The 18,256-nt window shown below is 39.9% G+C and overlaps 1 protein-coding gene and 1 long non-coding RNA gene across 3 annotated transcripts in view; one reads left to right on the top strand and one right to left on the bottom strand.

Moving 5' to 3' along the window:
* Nucleotides 1-18,256, bottom strand: part of LRP1B (LDL receptor related protein 1B) — a 627,450-nt gene that overhangs the window by 532,283 nt on the left and 76,911 nt on the right. The gene's annotated exons all lie outside the window — the stretch shown is intronic.
* LOC146766870 (uncharacterized) lies at nucleotides 195-17,329 on the top strand. Its single transcript, XR_014956491.1, has 3 exons — nucleotides 195-371; nucleotides 1,177-1,278; nucleotides 4,083-17,329. It is a non-coding gene; the product is annotated as an uncharacterized LOC146766870 (long non-coding RNA).

The following is an 18,256-nucleotide window of genomic DNA, read 5'->3' as shown; positions in this document are numbered from 1 at the left end:
GTCTCTGGCATGAAAAAGATTTGATTATCTGAATTTCCGTATGAAGAAATTAGAGAAGTATTTGCTTTGGAGTTTAAAGGCCTGACTTGTTCCCAATTGAAATGTAGCAAGCAAACAGGTTTGTCCCTCCAATCTTATCCTGACAGGAATCAGTTTGAGCTGATTTGTCCCCTCCCTGGTGACAGGGAGGGAATGCAGAGTGCTTGGCATTGCAGATGGAGCTATTCCAGTCCTCACAGACCGGCGGGGATTTTATGTGTAGCAGGAATGGAATTGTGCATCTCTCCCAAATGATGGGAAAATCACTCCCCATGAAGGTGAGGCTGTGGAAGGAATCAAAGAACAGCACAAACAGCACACTACAAATAAAGGTCAGTTTCTTGCTGTATTTTCTACAGTGAAAGACTAAATTTGGGGACATGCTGGAAACAGGTAATTGCATTATCTGATGAGTATTTGTGGTCTATACAATCTTGTATCCTAAAACTGTCATCAAAGGTAAAAACGGGCAATATAAGGATTAGCTATAAAAGTCAGTAGTTAATGATTCACCATAATGCATGACTTAGCTGTAAGCTAGGAAAAAAACTCATAAAAATAGCTCAAGAAACTAATTTCTTATGCTTTTTCAGGCATACAGATGATTTAAACCCAGGCATTTCCATATTCTTCAGATCCCTGAGCAATGGCATTTGATGAGAAACCAATCTGTTTAGACATTCTCTTTTAGGGTGAATAACGACACTTTATGGCATCCTAGAGAAGATTGTGTAGTTCCATAATTGGTAATTTTGTACAGCTTGCATGAGGTCCCTTGTCATTTCACAAATTTCCCAAAGCAACTGCTGTGACTGGGGTGCTATAATTGATTACATGGAATTGCTGGGAGAGAGAAACAAGCACACAATCAATTACATTGATAGAAAATTGGTGGGGCCGAAGAGTCATTTATAGCAACCACAGCTGAACTCCTAACAGCAGAACAGGTGCCATGTTCACATTGTGTGCTCACTGCTGGATTACAGAGCACCTAAGGAGTGATTCTGGATCACCCTGGGTTAATTCCAGCAGGACAGACCAACTTTCCAGTCAGAGAAAAGCCAGAGCTCAGCATTTCAATGCCTGCGTTTCTCTCTGTGAAGCTGAACCCTGAGTTGTGTCCTTGGCTCTCTACAGGTGATGCCAACCTGAGATTTGCTACTGGTGTCTTCACTCTCCTGTTCCCTTTGCCCAGGATCACAGTCCTCAGTCATCAGAAAAAACTTCTGGGAACACAAGGTCTGCTTTCAAATTCCTTTACATTTCTCTTTGTGAGAAAAACTGAGTTTTAGCCATCGAGTGCCACTTGTGTCAGATTTATCTCTAAGTGAGCAGAGTGCTTGTGATTTCATGGGCTCAGCTGATGAGGCTCAAATGAGCTCAAAGTGGTTTTCCATGTGCTACAGTGAGAGAGGTTCTGTCCTGCCCTTGCTTCATCACAGCAGCTCAGATCCTATAAGGATTCTGCTTCCCACCTATAACAAAGGGAAAACTGGATTGGTGACGTAACAACAAACTCTCAGTTCTCCCCATGTATTTTGGTCCCACTTCTACAGCCAGCATTTTCCTGGGGTTTGTCCTGGTTTCTGAAATTTCACCACCTACTAACATTAGTGGTACAAGAATAAAAGATTTTCTATACAAATAAAAATGTTCAGCTGAATTCATGTCTGACCCTCTGGGCAGAAACATTACTATGTGTGCCTCAGCATGGCCCCAGACTCCTTCCCTTGCCATTGCTGAAAGCCTCATGTGTAACTGAAGCAGCCATCAGAGAATTAATGAGCAGAACTAATGAAGAAAAATCTTAATGAAGAAAATCCGTACACTTTTTTTTTTGAAACATAGAAAGTGGCTATGTAATTTTAGTTATATATACATACTTAATATTTCTGTATATGTGTGTACTTTATGCTGGTGTCTTTCAGACTGATGTCAGCAGTAGATGTGCCAGTTCTTGAACTCAGACCCCAGTGTTTTTGTAAACACAAAAAAAACCAATCTGAAAGTGCTTGTAGTATCAAATTTCTACACTGAAACTTTTATGTCACTTCAGAGCCTCCCATAAAGACATTAAGCACAGTTATGAAAAACAACAGTCTTCCAAGAGCTACACTACAATGACTCTTTTCCAACACCAGCCATCAGAAAATCTCTTTAAGATGTTCAATGTGGTAAAATATGTAAATGCCATGCAGTTGCTAGGAGATAAAAAACTACATGAACTTTTGAAAACATTGCAATCTGCTGCCTTTGAATCTGCAAGGTCAGCTGTATTTTTCATGATGATAACTTATTTATATTGTCTCCTTGCTAAAAATTAGCTTCTATGCAGGTTACCTCTTTACTTAATAGCAGCTGACCTACTGTACCTATAAATTGGTATTTATTACAAGGCTGGTTAACTTCCTCATGGAGTTTACAGCCCTTTAATTACATTCATCAGACTAATTAATAAATACACCATACACTACTCTTGAAACAAGCAAAGGGTTTATACTCAACCCTTCTGTATCCATTTATTTATTTAAGCATTTCATTAAATGTTAGATATGTCTCTTTTTAATGAAAAACACTGGAAGAGGAGAATGAAAGTGTGGTTTATTGTCCAATTAACAAATCTAGTAGCTTACTCTGTCACTCAATGAATGATAATGCCTGGCTCATAAATCAGGAAGAAAACTACTTAGGCACAGATCTCGTAATCAATGCTACAAGTATTGGCTGCTTTCCACATAATCCAGCCCTAAATGTGTGGCATGATTTTATTCCAGTAACACATTAACAGAATGTACACCCATTTTGACTTCTGAAAATGGGATAACAGTGTCGCAGCAAAAAGCATTTGTCCATTTTTTAAAATAAATGCATCCCAATGATGAATGTGTTCAGCAATTTTAGTGATGAAGCAGCAACATGAACTACCTGTGGCCTCACAGTGGAGGCTCTTTCATCACCATGTTTCAGATGGGATCTCCACCAACCAAAGTGTGCTGGCTGGGATTGTGTTTTCATATGGACCTTGATTGTTCTGTGTTTCCATGCATATTCTTGGGATTCATGTATTTCAGTATCTGCACAAGAAGATCCTGCTTGTCTGGGCAGCATCACTTGCTCTGTTTGAACAAACGAGTGCCAAAGTACTGTAGGTTATTGGGGGAGTGGCCAGAGGTTTTGTAGTATCATTGTGCCAGAAAGCTCAGAATGAAACCAGCAGCTTTCCCACTTCCATCCCCACTACTGACTCCGAGGCATTGTCCTGGTCCAAGGACTTGCCACGCTGCTGTGGAAAGATGGCAACATTTCACCGTGTGTACTTGTTCTATACCTCTGCTGATGTAAAGCTGCTGTCTTTTGAATGCTCAGAGGGTATTAAACAGGGTAAGTGCTAAAAGCATCTCTCCAGAAACATAACAAAGCCTTACTAAAAGACTTCACAAATGCACTGACAGAAAGCAAAGGGCAAGATCCATGGCTTCTGTCACTTCTTGGTTGACAACCCATTTTTGCTGATGCAGACACTGCAGGAAAGCCAAGGAACTGGAGACCCCAGCAAAATGACACATGGCACTGATGTGTCAAACATAAAAGCCTGGTGAATCCAACAATTTTATGTTGTTTTTCTTGTGTTGTTTTTTTTGTTTGTTTTTTTTTTTTTCCTAAAGTGAGCTCACTTAGTTTTTAAGCAGCTTTGCCTGAGCTTTCACAGCTAGAGCTGTGGAGCAACAGTAACGGAATTATGAAAGATCCCCCTGGGATATTTGAAAGGGCGAGAAGGTTCCAGAGTAGTTGAAGAATAAATCCTAATTCTCATCCAAAAGAGAGAGAATGGGATAATCATGAAAATATTAGCAGAATAAACATGTTGAGTAACAGCCAGAGGATCTTTTACCAAAGTCATCCTAAGCAGGATTGAGGAAACACTTAAATTAATAACATGTGGATTAGTACAGTTTCAGGATGAAATGGCGTTTAAGCACCAAATCTTTCTGATCACACAAAATGGAGAAATAGAGCAATTCTGTGTGATGTTTTTCTTGCAGAAGTTTCTTCACTTCAAGAAACGATCAAGATGTGCAATAATGGAAAATCTCTGAAACAAGAGAAAACAGGTTTGGCTTTGCTCCACTGTACTGTCTACACATGTACTGAAGCAGATAATTTAGATTGTTTTAGAAATATAATGAAAATATATTTTTTTTCCTGTTTTCTTCTCTTCCTGGAAGAAGTAACACCTTTCCTAAGGGAAATAGTTCATGTACTGCCATGATGATCTTGGCACTACAGAACAGAACAATCAATGCATGATATTGTGAGAATTAATGGGAAATAGGACAAAAGAAAGAGACAGATCAGAAATATATCTGAAAATAATACTGACAAAGAAAATAGATATTTTGTTAAAAAAAACAAAAGCAACAGATTATTTTTGAGATAAAGTGAAATGGAATCAGAGAAAATTCTCAACAGAAAAAGTCTTTAGCACTGGTGAAGGACTAAGCCTTCCTTCTGCAGCAGAGGAGCCATCATGCAGACAGAAAAACTCACCCACAGTTCAGTGAAGTAGCAGAACTGTGTCCTATCATCAGAGGCCAAACACCTGTGGGATGAAATGCAGGCTTTCTGCAGTGTTTTAACAGCTCCAACACTGTTGGAGTGTTGAAGAATGATCCTATGCATGTCTCTGACTTTCCAAGCTCTGGTCCAGAGGGCACCATCATGGATTGCACTGGAACAGCCCAACCAGTGCATTGTTTCGGAGAACCAAAGAGTTCTTGGGAATGAGATGAGCCTCCATTTGCCTTCTCCAGCTCTCGTGGCCAATCTCCCTTCTCTTAACCCTGCTAAGGTATCATCTTGCTGGCTTTTAAAGTGCTCTCCAGTTGCCAGCTTTGATGGACATGGCTACAGAATGAAGGTGTGTCATTACCTCTCTTCCTCAGACTATTTAGTTATAGAGGTTTGTAAATATCATAACCCAAGGGTAGGTGGTTTATTCAGTCACTGGTCTTAATCACCTGCAGTTTTCAGTCTTGTGACTGGATACCTGTGAGGGGAATATGCTGGGGCTGAACATGTTTGGAATTAGTCTGCTTGTTTTAATGGGTCAGCCAAGAAAAAACAGAACTAGGCAGAATGGTAAAACTGGGACAACAACAACAAAAAAAATCTGCCAAATCCATTTTAATGCTTCCCATTCACAAATATTATGAGCAATCAAAACTAGTGGTCCTGCACAGGTAACCTCTGTGTCAAAGGCTTTCAACAAGTTCTAGTTGGAAGCATCTTCTCCAGTGTATCACCACAGAAATCCAATTCACAAATGTCACAGTGTGCAACACTCGTAACAGAGCACTAAGGGCTGCAAATTAAACCCATAAACAAGAAAGGACTCCTTAAACTTTCTGACCTTGTCTACCTCAGTGATTGCTAAACTGGCTGTAAAATTCATGACCTCGCCTGATTTCACAAAACCATCCTTGCCTCAGTCTGAAAAAGTCTGCAAAATATAAAGATATAATTTTTGTTTGCCCCCATTTTTTTCCACTTAATAATTTAACTTCTGAGATTGAAATTGTCAGTATGTTTAGAACTACAAAGCTTTGTAAAGTTTTATGTAATTACTGTACTTTTGTAATCAGGTCATTTACACCAGTGAAGGTTTTTTTCCTTACTGCACATACCTTCCAGATCAAGTCTGTTTTTCTTTTTCCTATTTTTAAACAAAAGACAGATTTAATACTTTACCTAAACAGACTAATTAGTTGGTTAGATGTTTGTAGGCTGACTGCTGAAGGAATAAGTAGATTGCATTTCATTAATCAAAATCAGCTTTAAAACCCTATTACTCATAAAACATTTACATTTTACAAATCAGCTGACACATTCCCAGACTATCCATTAGAGATTTGCTTGTGCTTATCTAGGATTCCACTGCTTCCCAAGGTTGCTGTGTATCTAATGATAATAATGTGTTCCAGTGACCTCCACGATGAAAAAAATGCTGCCCTTGATTAGGCACAAATTATTTCCCTCTACTTTACTTGGTGAACATGAAAGTGTTTAGGGTACTATTACACCATGCATAATTTAATGTTATATTTATTATTCTCCTGCTTATATGGACTTGGGGTTGAGAACTTCAATATTTATGTACTGTATTCTAAAATAACATAAGAAAAAAAAAAACAAAAAACTCCCACAGCACAGGCAAATGAAGTAAGAGACTGTCTTTGAGCAGTGGTATGGACTAATATATATGGAACTTTGCAAACACGGGGAAAATGTTGTCAAAAGACTTAAACAGAAGTTTTTTTTTTATTAATTAAACTGTAACCCTGAATATTTCCAAATACAAATGGAAAAGGCACAACTTAAAAAGGCAGAATAGTTCAAATGCAGTTAAAAAAGTGCTAGCTGGATTTTCTCTTTGCTTACTAACAGCAGTGCAATGCTCTGCCTCAGACTTCCCAGGAGCCATTTCCAAATTGCTCCATCTCTCTAAATCTCTAAAATGAGAATAATAACAATTCCTATCTTCTGCTCTAAAACGCTGCTAAGATCTCTTGTAAGGTGTTTGTGCAAAGACTTTCACAGTGGCTCTGAGCTCAAGTGAAGTCTCTGGGCACTGCTGAAATTTAAATAAAATTATTACTGGTGACTATTACCAGTGATCACCATCTCGCAAAACTTAACCGTCAGCTGCCATACAAATGGTCGGTCTGAACATGGCAATTGTAATTTCCCCTATTCCAGAAGTGATTTCCATCTATAATTTATGTGGCTATAAAATTTAAATGGCTCAGCCTCTCCTCCTCTGCGTTTGTGATTCACCTGATCGAACAGACACAGTGTGCTCGACAGTGAAGGGATGCTGTCTCACCCACATAATAGACTTCCTTCTTTCCTTCTTTCCTCCTTTCCTCCTTTCCTCCTTTCCTCCTTTCCTCCTTTCCTTCCTTCCAGGGCAGTTCTACAAGGATATGATCCCACTCCTGAGGAGCTCTGCTGCTGCTTTCAAAGGGTGAAGGAGGAAGCAGCGTGAGCTTCATCCACAACAGCAGAGGCCAGAATAAGCAGTTGAATGTTATATCCAACTGCTACCTGATACATGCAGATTCTCCCTCAAAGCCAAGCAAACCCTGAATTCATTACAATATCATGAGCTTTAAATAAATTAACACCCAGCTTGTGTCAGGACTCTGTGCGTGCTGAGCAATTTGCATTCTGTGCTTCTGTGGATGTTTCTTCTCTTTTGCAAACTCTCCTTTTGGCAGAAATCAAATCAGGACACGATGGATTGCACCTAATTCTAATTCTTCACATCTTTTCCTTGAACTGTACTTAAAACTAATATGAAAATTGTAGATTGAAGTTTTAATAAAAGTTTATATTAGGGCAGAAATTAAATTAAGCAAGTGTGACAGAATGCCTGTCAGACTTGACTGAACTTGGCCATCCTGATGGCCTTGGGTTAATGATCAGTGCCCCTCCCCAGGCAGGCTGGGTCATGCTGTGAGAATCACAAGGAGTTTGTGACTCTCCAGCAGAATGAAAACGACAAAAATTCAGCTCAGGGATGAAGGCTGAAGCATCAATGCCACTGCAGATGCTGGGACCATTCCTGCATCACACCTTGGTGCAGCCAGTGTGAGATGTACATCTCCCTCTTCCAACCAGCAGTATTTCCTCACAAAGAAGCCCTTGAATACTCCAGATGTGATTTACAACTGAACACATCTTGCTGCAGAATTTTTGTATTTATTATACTCAGTTTTTTCCCACTTCAAATACTTTTTACTTGCTGCACTAACTTGGTGCAGTTTTGCAAAGGAAAAATAGGATGACGGGTTTTTACCTGCAGGTACTTTTATGTATCTCACATGTTGCACACATGCACAAGCATCTTGGTCCTGTCTGCCCTCTGTTTCCTACACATAGAACTTGACAGTTCCTATTAACTTTTTCAACAATGTTACTAAAGAAAATTACTTCCTAATTATGAAGAAATAAAAATAACAAGGGAATAAAATAATGTTTAATCTTTTGGTTAATTTAGGACCTAGCCTGCATTTTTGTAACAAAATCTCAAAATATATAAAATCATTCTTTCTTAATTTTAAAACCAAATACAACTCTCCTTGCAGACAACCAAATGACCAAATTACAAAATTATGCAGGGCATTTTCAGTGTTCCCCTGACAACTCATCTGGGACACCATGCCCAGGACTTTACTGATGAAAGAACAACAAAGAGATTGATCTCCAAAAGAATGATATGTTCCTAGTTTTTCATAATTTTAGGGATAAAAACTGCACACACTTTTCTTGCATGTCAAAATACTAAAGGTATTTAGTGTTAGGACTTGTTTCACAGCCAGCCCTAATTTCTTATTGCATCACAATCCCTGTGTGCTGTGTACTCCTCCTGCCCCTCCACCTTCCACCTCTAAGTGGTAAATTCAGAAAGGAAACTGCTTCTTTATGTCCTGCCCCCTCCTTCAGCAGTTACAGAGCCACAGAATAACCTGAGTTGGAAGAAACCCACAAGGCATATGGAGTCTAACTCCTGAATAGCCACAGACAAACCTCAATTTTTTGGTAAAATTCTGCCACTATCAACAAAGTTCTCCCATGGCACTAAAATCTCTCCTTGATCATTAGTCCTGAGGTTTTGGAGAAACATTTTCTGATTTATCTTAGTTTGAATTTAATTGAATTCAGTTATTTATAAACTCTGTTACCTTCTACCCTGCTCGCCCTGCTGTACCACGGTCTGTTGATTAAAGATCCATCTATTGCTTAGCAAGGTCGTCTCACCCATGAAAGCTGTTTATGTATGGGATGCAAGCTCAGGGCATATTGATCCATAGGATGAAAAGAGATCATAGGGCAAAATGCCCTGACTATTTTTAGTTGGGTTAATTTTTTTCCCCGCTATCAGATAAAAGGAGATGACTGTTTAATGTATTGTGCTGGCTCCCTTGCTTTTCAAAGGAAAAGCCATATATGCCTGTATGTGCTGCAGCTTCTCTGTCACTTCCATTCTGCTTCAGTCTGCATTAGTGACACTAAGAGAGGATCTGAGTGCTGGCCATCAGGTCTGATTGCTGGCCCACGCTCAGGAGCTCAGTCCAGCTCTGTGGTGAAACAACACCAAGCATTTTGAGCCCCAGACACATTCAGTCCTGGACTGTCAGGGATAACTTGGCTCATGATGTTTAAATTGTATCAAAAAACTGTTTGCAGAAGCTACTCAACCAAAGGGTGAATCCATCTAATAGAAAAAAATATATATATTTAGGAAAAAAAAAGCTTAAGTCGTCCCATTTGCCTTCTGTTTGCAAATATAAAAACACTTCAATTTATTTGCTGAACAAATTTCCATAAAATATTAAAGGAACCACTGGCATCAATTTTTCTCCTATTGCATAAAATATTTTGCAACTTCATACAACTCCAGTTACAAAGCTTTTATTGCATCTATTTCCATAAGATAAAATCAGAATCTGCTCTCTTTTACAAATCTGATTGCTTTTGCCTTCTGGTCTGCTTTATCTCTTTAATGTTTATTCTTTCAGTCAGCACTTTGCAGTGCTGATTGCTTCAGTTTTTTTTTTTTCCTCATTAGAGAAAACTTTTTCCCAAATCACAAGCTCTAAGCTGGGCTTGGCTCTAGTACCAGCTCTAATCTGCATCTACAGGGCTGTGCTGCCTCCTGCCCTCAAGGAATCTGTTTAAGAAATACCATATGTGGCATTTATTACCACTTTTCTCTCTCATGTTTGGACATCCCTTTGTTTTGATGGGCAACAGGGAGAGCAATTCCAGCCATGTTCAGAGCAGGAGTGCAAGAGCTCTGCACATCCCATGTGCCAGGGCAAAAGATGCTGGGTTTGGGACAGGGGGATTTAAGAAAAGGATCGTCAGACACAGAGTGACTGAATGCTTTGGACCAAAAAGCATGGACCAAAAAGCAGCCCGGAAAAGCAGTCCTGGGGAGCAGCTCTGCCATGAATCAGTCATGAGGAAGAGACACAGAGAAACTTCCAGGTGGAGGAATGTAGAGATATTGTCATGTCAGCCCTGGAGCTGACTTGTTTCCAGGCTTTCGGGCACGTAATGCTGAAGAAGTTTGTTGAAGATATTGTTTTTTTTTTATGCTCTGCAAAAAAATCTAGCAGAGGTTTAGATTTCCTTTGAGCACCTTGGTTTAGCAAAGCAGTAAATACTGCCTGAACCTGCACAAAGAAAAAACTAAAAGAGAAATTACTTATCAACAATGCTGAATACATCAGTATTTCAATGTGGGAATGGGTGGTATGGAGCTGAAGATGACAGTGCCTTCCTGCTAGAGGATGCTTACAAATGTTTACAAAAGGAAAAAGGAAAACCTCACAACTTTCCCTAAACCTAAACCTATCAAGAGGCCTGAGCCCAGAAAATCACTGATATTCAGCACAATTTCACACATGAAATATATGCACATTTTCTAGTCTGAAAGATGTGAAGCAGAATTCCTTTTCCTATTTGTCCTGAACTTTATCTATTGCAGCTATTTAGGGAAAGTCTTTCAAGGATGAAAGGTTAATTATCTTTTCTGCTATTAGCCCCACTGATATTATAAAAGTTCTTGAGATGGTAAGAATCAAACCATCTGTGCATTTCAGGCATTTCAGGCTGTGCATTGCAACCTCCTGCTCTCTCTGCTTGTGGGGGGAGGATTTGGGAACTTTGTAAAACTTGTAGGAACTTTTGGAGATGGGTGAAGTGGCTGGTGCCCACTCAGCAGACACAGAGGGGACTGGTGGTACTCAGTAGAAATCAAAGAGGTTCCCAAGTTGTGATAAGTGCTCTAGGAAGGAGCTAAGACAAAAGTAAGGGATAAGAAACCTTCTGTTATGCTGCAAGTCTCTGAAACAAGGCAAGAGGCACTACAGAGCAGTTTGATTTGGTTTTTGAGTATAAAAATTCTTGACATTAAGCAGCTGAGCATCCACAAAGGGAAAGACAAAGAGCATTTCAAATGCTCTGCTAAGTTATGTACAGCAGAGCCTTCTGCATTCATTACAGACCACCTTTTGCCATGCATCTGCTTTACTTATTAGTATAATGAATCCCTAATTTATTAAAAACCTCCCACAGAACAATCCAAGTACATGGCTCCCTTTGCATTTGCAGTGTGAAAATCACGTAGCTTGTGTACATTCAGTTTCAAAGCTCTCTATGCTCTCTGTGAATGTATCTCAGAAATCATCCCTTGCATCTCACAGCCAGTGATCCTGATGCAGAGAATTGTCTCTGAAGGATGTTTATATGTTTCCATTTTCCCCTTTGTGTGTGTCAGTGATGCTGCTTCAGATGGAACACACTGAGTCATGTTTGACTTTCTGTGAGCTCCACTTTGAAGCTCCCATTCATTCAACAGCCTTGGAGAGTGTAAGAAAATCACTTTGGTAAGATTATGCATAAACAAGGTGAAACAAAGGCAGGAACGTGGTAAATTGTACCCTGACAGCCCACGACCCTTTGCCAGAATCAAATGCATCTATATCCTGATGTTCATAAAAGCTCCATTACCATTATTCTCTGTATTTCTGCCTTCCAGCCCAATTCTGAGCCAGAAAGGATGGAATGATTGCATAAGTCTCGCTGCACAGTGTTTTAGTGTGCAGCTGGATTAGGCTGCAGCACATTTAGGAGGCAGCTGAATTCAATGCCAGAGGCAGAGAGGGCACCAGGACTTGTGCAGGAATTTGGGGTGAGCTGTGGAAATGCTCTGAGCTGCACTTTGCTGGTCCTTCTTAGTGGGGAAGGTCCTCCTGTCACGGTGAATCTGGGTGAGGCTGCTCCCTGAGCAAAGGGCTGTCACCACTGGATGTGTTTATATGCACACCATTCAGAAAAACACTCAGGGATCAGCATCTGAGCAATTCAGCCAAATTCCCCCAGCAAAAATCTGCACAAATAGGAGCCTCTGATCTTTCTGATAATTGCAAAATGAAAAATAGATATGTTTTCTGCTGCAAATTGTGCCAGAACTTGCAATCTGTTCATAAGCAGCATAAAGTCATAGGATGGAAAGTTCTTCTGTAATTGTCTCTGCATTGCCCTCTTTCTGTCATAACATTTCTAAAGCACTATGAATTTACTAAACCCTAAATTCTGGCTCCTCTATTACCAGCCATAAAGAACTCAACTTCATTATGCGACTGTAATTTTGTTTATTTTTTTTGAGACTTCAACATGATTTTCTTCATGCAGAATAAGAAAAGTTATTGAACATGACAACATTTTAGTTAGGTTGAATGAGCTTATCTCAATCACTCTGCTAAGATAATAATTTTTGTTACCTAATATGAAAACCTACCTAGTTTCTGTTTAAATGCAAAAAGGAAGGAACATTTTCCCCGGGTTTCACGTACAGATTTTAGGTAAAACAACAAAACATTCTAGCTATGCTCAGATATTTTCAAAGTTAATTTATGTATGAGTTTCTGTATGGAGAAAAGAAAACCTGCAAGTGTTTTTGGAGAGAAAAGTGTTTTCTAAGAAAACCTGCAAGTGTTTTTGGAGAGAAAACAAATCTCCACTGTTTTTAGAAAAGAACTATTGTAATCAGCTTCTGTTATTTATGGGGACACTTACATTTCACAAAGCCTGGGGCCAACCCAGCTTGTTTTAGGGTGATGATCTGGGTATGCAGGGCACAGTGACAAGGACAAAGTGCTTCAGTCGATCTTTTGCCCACTTCTGTAGGAGCCACAGTTCAGGCTTGGTCTGCAGGATGTTTTTAAGGTCTTTTATGAATGCTCCATGCCACAGGTTGTGACAGCTCTCCTGTCACAGCACAGGGTGTGGACTAGCCATAAAAATTAAAGTGGTCTGTATTTTGATTGAAATCTTGCCTTGAATCTTGAGCCTGTGGCTATATCAGGATTTGTTAAAAAAAAATAAAGTTGATCTGATTAACACGGACACATCTCATTGCTGGTGGAGTGATGTTTGTGGGATAGAGCCTGCCACAACCAGTGCTGCACAAGCAGTCTGAGAGCCCCTACAGCTTCCCAAAATCCTGGTGCAGTGCTATTAAACACTCTCCTTCCCCAGAGCAACCTGACAGCTGAGGATGTTTGTCAAAGAGGGATCAGCTTCAGCCAAACAAGTCACCTCTCAAATTGGAAAACTTTCCCTGAGCTCTGTGGGGACACTGAAGTTAATCCCTCAACTGCTCACAGTGGTGGCCACCTCACCTCCCACTGCTGGAACCTAAAACACAGCAAGACATTTTGGTAACTATCCCTCCCAGTCACAGGGAGCTGACACCTAAGGGAGAAGCAAGGCTTTAAAGTGATGTAGTGTAATGATGAATTCCTCTTTTATTATCTATCACTAAAAACCAGTACAGGAAAGTAGAATTTTCTTTCTTAAAACCACACTGGTCCCCAAGCCTTTTTATTAGAAGCTACAATTGCTTATTCATTATCATTCCCATAGCAGCAGGCTACAAGTAAATACCAACTTTTGGGAACACACATATGTGCAACATCCTAAAAATTCCCAGTGAATAAAGGGAAATGCTGAAAACATGTTTCATAAACAGGATAGTCCCCAAAGTCTTAGTGGCTGGTGGTTTCATTTTAACTTCCATTAGCAGCTCTTAGAAACTCCTGTGTCCTCATATGCAAAAACCCTGCAAACAAAATGTTAAAGCATTTTGAGCTGGGAAAAAGTCAGGAGGACAAAAGAGTCACATTCTAAAGTGCCAGCCTTTCCCTTTCTCCGTGCTCACTTTGCTCATAGGAGAACATGAGTTTCATGGTAAAAGGAAAGAGAAAAAAAGGCTAAAAGTAGGCCGAGATGTACAAAGCAAGATAAACCACTTCAGCCTAATGAAGCCAATTGAAAACTTGGAAACTGTCTTACAAAAAGGAGTCAAATGAAGCCAAACTGTTGCTCTTAGACTCCCTGTGCTTGGCATGCCTTTCCCTGTTTCATCTCCCAGTGGATTTTTAACTATCAGACCACATAAGAACTGCTTCCCTGTCTTTAATATATCTTTATTTTTTTTTTTTTTCTCATGAAAAAGACAGACAATATATTGTGAGTAAGTAAAGTCTAGAATTTTAACTCCATTCGTCTGCTCTGGTTTTTGAACTAATGTATTTTGTGTGAGTATCATCTATGACTACGCTGGCAAATTGAGACAAATGACTCTTGGAGCCAACGGCAGAAGGGCTGGAATATTGGTTCTTCTTTTTCTGCATCTTGCAGCTCTTCAGAGTTCACCTGAAAAAGCAGCAAGACCTAATTTAAGTGTATGCAACACACGAGGTTATATACAAGGCTGCTTTCCTGCTGACCTCCCAAACATCGCTGGGTGGACACAAACACTTCCATGTCCTCTGCAGTTATTTTGACTGCCTTATAAAAAACTGCTACACTGCAGGAATGCAAGTTTGGCCTCTCCAGCCCATTATGCTTTGAGTGTGGCATAGTTGCCAGCAGGCTGCATTTGCAAGCAATTAATATAAAGCACTGCAAGGTCTGAGATCCCATTAATCTTCCTTCATTAGCCTTAAAATCTTGCCTTTGACAAGTCTGTGGTTGGCAAAATCTGACTTTTAAGAGCTTCTATAGTGCACAGTTTTACCTTCTAGCATGATGACATCTCCAAGGTCCATATTGAAGAGACAATCAGCAACAAGGATGCATCAGTAACAAAGAACATCCTAGAATGCTGAATGAGTAACTGAGTGAGCGTGGAGGGGCTCACAGGCTTCATGGAAAGACCTGACACATGAAATTAGGACAGTCCTGGAATACTGTGCTGGGAAGACATACAAACCTGACATCTTAGAGACATGGATGGCTCTAAAGAGAATAGATGAACACTTTAAAAGTAAAAACTTAAATAAAGATGGCTCTACTATTATTTCCTTTATATATATTATACATATATATATATATATATATTCCTATATAGAGAGCACAGTTTCACCTATGTGAGTCCATCATTACTGACATTAAAAAATGTCTTGGAAAGAAAAGCATAGAAGCACAGAGAACAAACACATGTTAATTATTCATTCCTGTCCCAAGTAATGGCTAGAACAGATAAAAGTAGCAAAAGATGCCAACATTTCATGCCATGTTCACTCCAAGCTTGTAATTCTAGGAATCTTATACTTGTTATGTTCTTTTTAACCTCCTAGAACCAGTGTGTCATGGTCAATTATTAATGAAAATATGTTGAAATATGTCCTTTAAATACCCCAAAAACTCTGTTCCAATCAGCACATTTCTACTTTGAAGTACAGTTATTTACAATAAGAATTTATAGTACAATTTATAGGTCACCTTGCAAGTGGAAATATTAGATTTCATTAGTTTATCGCTATTAAATAATGAAGGCATAGGTTTCAACAGATAACACAAGTGGCAGTGTTGCAATGGTCAGTCATAATTGCTTTGTCAATATTCATCAGGTCTTATGTCTCAGAGAAAGGCACTGCAGACCTAAAAAAACCAGCTAGTTTAGAAATGTGAATTTATTTCCCAGTTGTTTACTTAAAGGAAGCTCTTTCCCAAAAGGAAAACATAACACTCAAAGATTTGCAAAGCAGAAGGATGCAGAGTCTTATTTTTTTTTTTTTTTTGAACCACCAAGTAAAAGGCACCAAGGCTGCAAAGGCTTGCTCTGTGCACAGGGATGCAGAACAGAGTATCAGGCAGAAAGAATGAAGAGGAGTGACCAAAATGCTGATTACTTGACTGACAACAGGGGTGATGCTGATGTGTGACCTTGAAATTATGTCCAGAAAGCTCAAACTGCTGAAAGAGCCGAGACTCTGAATGTCACAGTGGGTCTCTGTGCTGCTTCAGAACAGAGTTATTGACACATAAGAGCATTTTTACATGCAAAATTACCCTCTCCTGTTCTTCTTCAAAGATCTGATGAAAATTTGTGCTACTGCTTGAAACCTACCTGCATCCAGCCTGCTACTTTCTGACTCCACAGCTGATTCTGTCCTGTGTTTTTTCTCTGCAAAAAATCTTTTGCCCATAAATACGGCTTTATTTACTTTCTTTAAATCATCCCAGTGAAGACCTAGCAGAGTCTATCATTACCAAGTGACAAAGTTCTCCAGATTCTTCACTACCTTTCCCAAAGATGATGCTGAAGTGCTTTGCAAATTTTGCAAAAAAGCACCATTGGGTCGCTGGGATGCGGCTCCCATCGAGAGCGACTTGGCAGCCTCCAAATTGGCACAGCAACACTGCACAATGCTGACAGCAACAACAATAACAACAACAACAAGTGCCTGAGCACATTCCTGATGGCTCTATGTAGGCAGAACAGCAGGAGGAGTTATTTTTGGATTATCTCTGCAAATTTGTTTGTATTATTATGCTCTCCTTTGAGGCGCAGATAGATTATGATCAAAGACAGTTTCGGGCAATTTCTGCCTTTATCCAGGTTTCCATTTCATCACTTATAATAGAGATGTCCATTTGTCCACAGTTGAAGAGGGTTTTGTTGAATCACACTAAGGCTGATCAAACCTAGTCTGTAGAAGATTATTACAGATAATAGATCACTGCCTCCTTCCCTATCCCTGAAGAACTTGATGTTTGAGATAAGAGATTCTCCTCATCTCATCTTAATAATACTTAGCACTTTACAAGCTCTGCTTCAAAGTGTTATACAGACATGAATTGTCACAAAGCCCCAGTGAGATAGCAAGGCATTATCTTCATGTAAAAGATTTAAGGAAAAAAAATATAACCCAGACATAGCAAGCTTTAGTGGCATCTCATGATGGACAGAAACTCCAGGTCAGGGCTGGAATTAGATTGCAGCGGTTCTTTGCTTTATCTTTAATCTCTAAATATAATTTTACCCCATCTGCCTCCTCTGGATATTAAGTATTTATAGAAGCATTGTCTCCTCCTCCCTCTACTGAGATTCTTCATTTTCAACATTACTAGCGTAATAATTGCACAAAAATTGAACTATTAGCACCAATTTCTATACAAATCTATAAACTCTGAAGCATAGCCTCAGTGTCACATTGTCTAGAAGAGGAAAAGGGCATGATTTAATTGAATATGACTTTTCTTCTTTATCTAATTAATTTTGTAACAACTTCACTGCACTGGCAATAATTCTTCTCTCTAACAGGTAGATAAAGTGCCTATTCCTCTGATCCCACCCATTTTGTTCTCCTCTTGCAGCAGTAACTTCGTATAGGATTGAGGCTGCCCAGCCAAAGCAGACAAGCCCTCCTCGGACTGGAAGTGATCAGAGGAGTTCCAGGCTCCCATTCCCACAGCTGGCCCAATTGGCAGCATCTTGCATCTGGTACCCTGCCTTGGCCACCAAATTTATTGGCAGTAGGGAAGAGAGCAACAGGATGATACAATTCCCCAGCCATCTGGCTGTGGTGCTGATTTTCGTAACCTTGTATATGCTAAATAGCATAATAAATTTTGAAATAAGATTTTGAGAAGGCTCAAGGGAGCCTTCATGATGACAGGATGAGTCTGTTCTGAACAAGCAAGACCAGCCATTTCTCACATATCTCCATGTACCTGCACCCTGTTATTTTAGCTGTAGGTTTACTAGCTAACTCCTTGTGTAAACTTTCGTTGTTGTTGCTGTTCTGTAACCCTGGTCTGTGCACTCAAAGATGTAAAATAAACACATCAGTCTGGGAGCTGTAACCACATCATATACAGAGAGCAGCCTTCTCAGGGAGTCAGGAAACTTGAAAGTAATTTCTGCTTTCCCCACTGATCTGACCCTATTACTTCAGCAGATGAGAAAGCAAGTGAAATGAATTCTCCTGCACAGTGAGACTTGTGTTTTGGGCCATGGAAAGCAGGGAGGCTGTGCCCTGAATTCCTTCAACTTCATCAGTGGCAGAGCCTGCCCTCCACAGGCTCTGTAGCATCCCTGGGGGTGTCACAGAGCTGTGGTGCTCGTGGCCATGCATTGCCCAGATGCCAGGTGGCACCACCAGCTCAGATGCTGAGATCATGTTAGGCAAGAAGCAGAGAGAGTTGAGAGAGGGAACAGCACACGAGCACAAATGGAAAGGTTTCCGGGTTTGTTTTTAACTCTGTCACTGACTTTGGCCTTGAAGAAATCAATCTTCATTGATTCCTTTCCCCATCTCATACACTGGCAAGCAGTCTGGGCTGCAAACTCACA

Source organism: Lonchura striata, chromosome 7, assembly GCF_050655825.1.
Source record: "Lonchura striata isolate lonStrDom1 chromosome 7, ASM5065582v1, whole genome shotgun sequence".
Lineage (NCBI taxonomy): Eukaryota > Metazoa > Chordata > Aves > Passeriformes > Estrildidae > Lonchura > Lonchura striata.
Note: the sequence above shows the minus strand (reverse complement) of the source record. Positions and strands in the feature narration are given on the sequence as shown.